This window comes from Apodemus sylvaticus, chromosome 1, assembly GCF_947179515.1.
Source record: "Apodemus sylvaticus chromosome 1, mApoSyl1.1, whole genome shotgun sequence".
Lineage (NCBI taxonomy): Eukaryota > Metazoa > Chordata > Mammalia > Rodentia > Muridae > Apodemus > Apodemus sylvaticus.
In genome coordinates, this window is record NC_067472.1 from 164,780,681 (window position 1) to 164,786,875 (window position 6,195).

Sequence of the window (6,195 nt, forward strand, 5' to 3'; positions counted from 1 at the left end):
TTAAATACTAGCCCTAGTCTAAAATTTCATCTTTTTGAAGCTGTTGTAAGGTACAAAAGGATACAGGCTAGGTGGGACTCTCTTGGGGGTTGACAGTGGGAAATGGGACAGGAAACTTCTAAACAGGCATTTGCCTGCAGCTTTCAAGAGCTGCTTCAGGCAAAAGGAGAAAGGGGTGAAAAACAATGGTTAGTTAGAAGGTTTTTTAGATCAGATACATTCTTGTTGCCCACGGTTCCGAGAAAAAAAGAACTTTAGATAAGAGAACCTGGGGGAAAAAATTGGAAAAGCATTAAGAGCCACCAAGGCAGATAATACTAAGTTCCTCTGCCTCTGGATGCTTATAAAAGATGCTATTGATGAAGAGACCTCAAAGGCATCAGATAGCACGCTGGGAGAACTTGAGGAATCTCAAGAAGGAAGCCTGTCAGAGAGGACTTTCTCAGAAAAGGGTCCTCTCAACCCTAAGTTAGAAAGATATAGAGATACTACTGATGAGCTAACATTAGAGGAAAAAGCCCATTCAGACGAAGGAGCTGCCAAATATGGTGAGGACTGGCCTCCTAGCGCACCTTCTGCTCCGCCTATGGCCTCTACTGTATGAGATGATACCCAGATGAATATGCAACTACATAAACTGGAGTATGAAATTAAGTTGCAGAAATTGGCTAATAAGCTACAGGAGCTAAAATAGGTATCAAGTGCAGATGTAGCAGTGATCCTAAGATGCACCAATTGGCGCTAGAAAGGGCTGTAAATCAGGCTCACAGGGAAGGACAGGATACATCTGACCTGTTGGCTTTCCCTGTCATTGAGATCACAGACCAGCAGAATAGAGTTAGACAATATAAGACCTTGGAGCTCAAAGTGATAAAGGAATTAAAGGCAGCTGTGGCACAGTATGGCCCTACAGCTCATTTTACACAAGCCTTATTGGATACTGTGATGGAGTCAAATTTAACCCCACAAGATTGGAAGATTCTATGTAAGGCTACTTTGTTAGGAGATTTCTTGCTTTGGAGTTCTGAATGGCGTGAGGCTAGTAAGAGAACTGTTGTGATGAATGCTCGGGCAGGTAATCCAGATTGGAATACTAGCATGCTACTAGGAGGAGGTCAATATGAAGGCAATGCTAATTACATTGGGTTGCCTGTTGGAGTGTATGCGCAGGTTGCAATGGCTGCCCGCCACATGTGGAGTCAATTACCCACTAAAGGGGATCTCAGTGGAAGCTTAGCTAGCTTTAGACAGGTTCCTGATGAACTTTTTCAGGATTTTGTGGATAGACTACTGAAATCAGTTAATAGAATTTTTGGAAATTCTTAAGCAGAAAATCCATTTGTCACACAATTTGCTTATGAGAAAGTTAATGCAGCTTGTCGCACTGCCATTAGAACTTACAAGGGACAGACAGGCTTAGCTGGGTACATTCGCCTTTGTGAGGAGATTGGGCCTTCGAACAATCAAGGCTTAGCCATGACTGCAGCTTTGCAAGGAACCACTGTGCAAATAATATTTTAACAGAGGGAGGGAATAAAACATGTTTTAAGTGTGGTGGTTTGGGTCATTTAAAAATGATTGCCCTAAGAACAGAGGCAGTGTAAGTGGGCAATCAAGTGATGCCCTGAGAGTTTGTCCTAGATGCAGGAAAAGTAATCACTGGGCTAGGGATTGTAAATCTAAGATTCAGGGCCATCCTGTGTCAGGAAACAGGCAGAGTGGCCAGGCTCAGGCCCCCAAACACACAGCAAGCAACTTAGGGGGCTATGAAGCTGCTGCCAGGCCAGGAAAATCCATTTTTGAGCTTATCAGGGCAACACCAGGAAGTGCAGGGTGGGACATCTATTCTACTTCCCTTGCAGTATTAATCCCAGAAATGGGAGTTCAGACTCTGCCTACAGTTTTTGGACCTGTGCCTGCAGAAACTGGAGGATTGCTTCTAGGATAAAGTGAGAGACCCCCAACTCAATGTTTTTAGACCTCTAAACAACTAGCCCAGCACAGAGTAAGTTGTTTTTCTGCTTTCACCCTGTTCTAGTTCCAATGTTTAACTAAACAATGCCCCAAGGACGCTTGCTCCAGATAATCTCTAACCTTCCTTACTTCCTCATTCTGTACTTCTCCATTCCATGCTTGTTTTGTCCTCCACCCCTTGCCTTGTGAATTGTGTCCTCCTACCCTTGCCTTGTGATTTTTCCCCTTTAAATACCCTTGACTTCAGTTGCACGGGGTCCTCAGTCCTCTACCCCTGTGTGGTGTATGGCTGTGGAACCCAGAATTCTGGAATAAAGAAATCCTCATGTTATTGCATCGAGACCATTTCTCATGAGTAATTTGGGTGTCGCCTTCCGAGGCATGGGGTGCTAGGGCACCCTTGGTTTTGGGGGGGTCTTACAAAAGCAGTACTATTGTAAAAGGACTTCAGATTTATCCAGATGTCATAGAAATGATTATGAGGGAGAATTTAAATTATGGCTGCTTCCCTTCATGGTGTTATAACTGTACCTGTTAACCAAAGAATTGCTCAACTTAATCTTAGTTCCTTTACATCTGCTACCTTTCAGATTTGTTAAGAGTAAGAGAGGACAGAGTGGTTTTGGTTCCTCTGATGTGTATTAGGTTCAATCTATTACTAGTAAGAGACCCAACTTTAAATTAACAATTGAGGGGAAAAGCTTTGAAGGATTAATAGATACTGGAGCTGATGTGACATTTATTAGAGGACAAGATTGGCCTTCAACTTGGCCCTTGTCAGATATGCTCACTCACCTCCAAGGTATCAGTTATGCCAATAATCCAAAGCAAAGTGCTAAACTTCTAACTTGGAAAGATGAAGAGGACAATTCAGGACAGATTCAGCCTTATGTTATGCCAAATTTGCCTACTATCCTTTGGGGGAAGAAATCTCTTGTTACAGATGGATCTTATAATGTGCAGTCCTAATAAGCTAGGCCTATGCAAATACTAGTCCTAATAAGCTAGGCCTATGCAAATACTAGAACAAGGATTTTTGCCTGGTCAGGGGCTAGGAAAAGGAAAAAGTGTAGGATTGGACTACTATAAAATGGGATGCTCGCCCCCTCCTTTTTCTCTGTCTCTTGCTCTCTTACTCCTGTTTCCTGCTTGCTGCAAATGAGAGGGGAAATGGAAAAATAACAGATTGACCCAAAGTTGAGACATGTGAGGTTAACCAGGCCAGGCCAGGCCTGGAATTCTGAGCTTCAAGAAAGACAGGAAATCTCCAAGGGAAAAAGCTCTAAAATGAAAGTCAGTGAGAAAGTCAATGTTTCCCAGCCTTAAGGACAACACAGGGGTAGCTCCAAACTCAAGAAATACCTAGGACCATGCAGACAGTCGCTCTGACCAGAGGGGGATGGGGTGCTTACCAGATCGCGGCTAGTGAGCGTGGTTGCAGTTGAGCGTGAACTTGTCTGACAGAGGCTGTGAGCTGCTTGTGGCCATGCAGCACCACCCCACAGACTGGAGCTGAGGGAGAGGAGCACCAACTGTCTGTCCAGCATGCAAACCTGCAGAGTTTCTGAATCCGAGTCACAGGCACCAATGTTGTGATCATAAAAAGAAGAAAAGGAGCCTGGCAGTGGTAGCACGTGGGAGGCAGAGGTTCAGAGTGGCTCTCTGCAGGGAAAACCGTTTGCCTCTGAGGCTAGTGAAGACACAAGCTGCTTCAACTCAGCTTGGAAGACCAAACCTGCCTTCCCCTGGATCTGCCCCTGGTATCCTGCTACTAAGAATGGCTGTGACCTCACTATGCAAGGAAGGATGTCCTTCATTTCCGGATTCCTCCTGTGCTCCTTCAAAAGTGGCTTAAAATCTGTTTGCTCCAATATTGTCTTTTAAATCCATTTGCTTCCTTGGTTTGTCTTTGAAAAATTAATTCCATTACCTTCCATAAGCCACCTGCCCATATTTCAACCCAGCTGGCTAGAAATAAATAGTTAAAACTATTGATAGTGAATATTAATTTTACAACCTTCAGTTACCACAAGGAATTCATATAAAGGCATTGAGCAGTTTTTTTTTTTTTTTTTCACTCTGTGGTGGAGTTTCCAAGTTTTTAAAAGAGACTTAAAAAGAGGCTTTTCTATCTTGCTCATGAGAACTTACCAAATCTACTTGCTTGGTCACAGAGTGGAAGCCACCAATGCCCCTGTAGCCAAAGGAGAGGTCTCAGCAGGATTTCAGTGGGTGTCCATGGAAGTTAAAGTGCCACCTCCCCCATGCCACCCATGTCTCTGCATTTCCTTTACCCCGCTGGAGCACGAGCCTTCCACCCAGTGTGTTCTAGGTTGCTCTGGATTTCATAATAGGAACAGATTTCAGAAATACTGTTTTTTAATAATATGATTATTTTATTATTGTATGTGGTTTACTCCTTTGTCTTCATGTAAGTCTGTGTACCATGTAACCATGTGAATCAAGTGCCTATAGCAGCCAGAAGAAGGGGTCAGATATCCTGGAACTTCAGTTCTCTACAGTGCTGAGCCACCATGCAGGTCTGGGAAATCAGACCCAGGTCCTCTGCAAGAGCAGCCAGTGTTCTTAACTGCTGAGCCCCATTCTTTAATAATACTTTTTTATGGGGCTGGAGAGATGACTCAGTGGTTAAGAGCACTGACTGCTCTACCAGAAGTCCTGAGTTTAAATACCAGCAACCACATGGTGGCTCACAACCATCTGTAATGAGGTCGGATGGCTTCTTCTGGAGTGTCTGAAGATAACTACAGTGTACTTACATATAAATAAATAAATCTTTAAAAAAATACTTTTTTATTTGTGAAAATTTATTTAATAATTTATTGTTTAGTAACAGTTGTAGTCATTGACTCCTTTTTATAAATCCTTTTTTAACTCTATGTTGATTGGACTTAAATTTCTTTTGGCTTAATAATGTGTGTAGGTTGATAAAATATTATTTGAATTAAAAAAAAAAAGACAGACTGACAGCCCAAGCTGCTGTGGAGACCACAGAGAACTGCTGGCTAATGGAATCCGTCATTTTTTAAATAAATAACTGCTAAATTATTATTTATTCCTCAGACTTCTGACTTCATTGACAGCTAGACAGTTATCTCCTTACCTAAACTCTGTTTCCATTAAATGCCTCACATTTCCTCTTCTTGCTCTGTCACTGTCCTTACATTATCTGGGTTCCTATAAATTTGCCTAACTCTAATAATAAATATTTCACTATATGATCCAACTGTTTAATCTTGTTCATTCTACTCCACAAAAGGCTCATCTTAAAGACTGTTCATGTAGTTAACTCATGTTGTTATCTCTTTAGTAAACTTGTTAGCTACAGAAAACTTACCCAGACCTATCTCTCATGGACCAGAAGTCTCCATCTAGATAAGTACATCTGCCCAAAGTTCCCACTTACTACCTATTCCAAAGGGTGGGATTCCTCTGGGTTTCAATTATACATCTTAAGAAATTTTTTTCTTTCTCCCAAATATACTTAATCTTATTCCCTACTTATACTAATGTGGATCGTGTGGGGCTCTGCCGCGGGGGAACCAGGGTTCCTTGGTCCAGGAAGACACAGGTCCAGCGGAAACATGACAAACTGACATGACCACAGAGGTAGTTTAAAATCTGAGTGTATTTCTCAGGTATCTCTCAAAGTCCAGTCCAGTCAACATCTCGAATTAAGCATCATATACATCTGTAAAAGGCTAGCTAGGCTTTCTTGGGCAATACAGGGTGTTTGCCCAAAGTCCAGGGCCCATGCGGCCAAACTGCTTCTTCGTCTTGGTCTCGGTGTTGCGCTGGCCCGGGAGCTGAAGAAGGATGGTTCTCGTGCTTAGCCTCCTGGTGAAAATGGCGACAATTGTAGAACTTGAGAAGCTGTCTCGCTTGCGCTGTCTTTTAAGAGTCCTTTTGCCTAGTCTGCTGGTTGCATTCTTCTCTGTGCCATGCTTGGGGGCATCGTGGGCCCTGGACGATCAGCTCTAATGATTAGCTCTGGTAGCAGTCTCTAGCCTGGTAAAACTAACTGGCTGCAGCTTGATGAATTAACTAACTCATTTCTCCACTGAGTGTGTCTCTCTTAGGTAGAGAGAATCTATTGCCTCTCTGTAAATCAAAAGTATCTACTGTCTCTCTGCCTCTCTGACACTCTCTGCCTCTCTCTCTCTCTCTCTCTTTCTCTCTCTCTCCCTGTAACTCAATTTA

General features: G+C 42.8%; 1 protein-coding gene across 10 annotated transcripts in view; it reads right to left on the reverse strand.

The window, feature by feature from the left end:
- Positions 1–3,737, reverse strand: part of LOC127668369 (natural cytotoxicity triggering receptor 3 ligand 1-like) — a 29,874-nt gene extending 26,137 nt beyond the window's left edge. For all 10 annotated transcript variants that reach the window (XM_052161951.1, XM_052161972.1, XM_052161941.1 and 7 more), the window contains exon 1: positions 3,387–3,737. The gene's annotated coding sequence lies outside the window, so the exon portion shown is untranslated. The remainder of the gene's footprint in view (positions 1–3,386) is intronic.
- Positions 3,738–6,195: the final 2,458 nt, after the last annotated feature.